Source organism: Daktulosphaira vitifoliae, unplaced genomic scaffold (genome assembly GCF_025091365.1).
Source record: "Daktulosphaira vitifoliae isolate Bord-2020 unplaced genomic scaffold, ASM2509136v1 Scaffold_2, whole genome shotgun sequence".
In the NCBI taxonomy this organism is placed as follows: domain Eukaryota; kingdom Metazoa; phylum Arthropoda; class Insecta; order Hemiptera; family Phylloxeridae; genus Daktulosphaira; species Daktulosphaira vitifoliae.
Genome location: NW_026099573.1, coordinates 14258969 through 14261498, shown reverse-complemented (window position 1 = coordinate 14261498; position 2530 = coordinate 14258969).

The following is a 2530-nucleotide window of genomic DNA, read 5'->3' as shown; positions in this document are numbered from 1 at the left end:
AAAAAAAATCGAGCTTATAAAAGAACTTGAGGATAGAAATTTAGGAACAACAGGTATTATATCAGACCTAAGAATAAGATTATTTTGGTATTTCTTACCAAAGAATTTATTAGGAAGTAATAGTGGAAACGATACTGATCAAAATATACATACACCTAGAGTAATTAATAATTATAACATGAACAAAAATTTATTTTTCAAACCGACTACTTTTTCGGGCGGAATAAATGAACGCGTAGACTCATTCTTAAAAACGTTTAATAGAGCAGCATTAATTAATCATTGGTCAGAAATTGATAAACCGCAATATTTAGTAGCTTTTTTACAAGGCCCAGCCTTAACATTTTATGATAACATTGAATCAAAAAATCTACCGTGGAAAGAATTAGAAATAAAATTTAGAGAAGAATTTGAGCCAATTGCGCAAAATGATATGTTACGTATATTATTGGAGAGAAGAAAGCAGGTAGATGACGAACAAACAAGTGTTTTTATTAACGAGATTGAGGCATTATGTAAAAGAGTTGACAAAAACATGTCAGAGGAAGAGTTAGTACGAAATGTAATAAAAGGTTTAAAGCCAAATATTGCTAGATATATTGGAATACTTGAAAACCGTAATTTAGATGAGCTAAAAAGAAATATTCATAAATATGAAATGATAGAATTTATGATCACTGGAGAGACAGCTAAAAGCCCGTCTGAGATAAAACAATCAATAATAAATGAAAAAATTAATCAAATAAATAAACATAATAATAATAATGAAATCAAAAAATTAAATGAAGAAGTATTATCTTTAAAACAAAATCAGGAACAAATTAATGAATATATTAACTTTTTACCTAATAATAACCAATTTCAAAATAATGCTAATTTATATAATAATTTTACAACAAGAAATAATCAATTCCAAAATAATGCCAATTTATCGAACAATCATTTTTTATCTAAAAATAATCAGTTTCAAAATAACGCCAACTCATTTAACAATAATTTTTTATCTAGAAATAATAAATTTCAGAACAAGGATAGATTTAACAATAATGTTCAGCGTTACAACAATAACCAATTCCAAAATAATAATAGATCTAGAAATAATTATTCTTCTAATAACAATCAATTTCAGAAACAATATGCCTCATATAAAAATAACTTTAATAATAATTACTTATTACTCAAAAATAATAATCAAAAAATCTCACAACCGAAAAATTATTTTCAACAAAATTATAAACCACAAATTAATCAAAGAGAAAATTATCAAAAATATAATAAGAATTTTCAAACTAATTTTAATTCGNAGAAAATTATCAAAAATATAATAAGAATTTTCAAACTAATTTTAATTCGCAAGATAATTCAAATACTTTAAAATGTAATATTTGTAATAAGGAAAATCATAGATCAGAAAATTGTTTTTTTAAAGATAAAATAAAATGTCAATTATGTGAAATTTTAGGTCACACAGCTCTTAATTGTATTAAGAATCCAAAAAACTTGAATCAAGGTTAAACACCGCTGAAACAAATAGTTCACCTTTTAATTCAGCAACTAATAACATTAATTGTATAACAAATGATAATATCACACCTATTGCCTTACATTTCTTTGCTATGTTTAATGATATTAATATACCTATAACTATTGACACTGGATCAAATGTTAGTTGTATTACACACACTTTAGTACCACATAATATAATAACTGAGGAAAGCGATTTAACAATAGGAGGTCCAGATAATACACCGCTCACTATTTTGGGTACAACTACTATTATCCTAAACATAAACTCTATAGACTATATCATCACAGTTTTTATAATAAAAAATTTATCATGTCTCATTATTCTTGGTAATGATTTTTTGGAAAAAAATAATAGTATAATTGACTTTAACAAACAAATCATGACAATAAATTCAATTGCATTACCTATATTTGTTAATAACAAAAATAATATAAATCAATTAAATACAAATATTACAGAAAAAGTAATGGATTTATTTTCAGTACATAATAATTATTCTTTTGCACATTGTATATCAGCAGACCTTAAAATGAGTAAGGGCGTAACCTTAGACATTTGTAAAATATATGGGAATATGGCATCTGAATTACGTAAATTAAAACCCCAAATAGGTGATGCTATTCCAATTGTTACCAATGGCAGAGTCATTTATTACTTAATTACTAAAAATTATTATTTTGAAAAATCAGAATTTATAAATATTGAATTAGCATTAAAAAATTTAAAAATGCAAATGATAAAACATCATGACACTGACATTGCAATGACAAAAATAACATCAGGGTTACATAAAAATGATTGGTCTATCATAAAACAAATAATTCTTTATACTTTTCAAGACACTAGCATAAAAATTTTAGTATGCCATAAAAACACTAAACATATCACACATATTCACAAAAAACACAATTCATTTATAAATGCGATCAAATTTTCATATGACAACCTATTAAAAAAAGAATCAAATAAAGAGGATGATAATAATAATAGTCAAATAGAGGA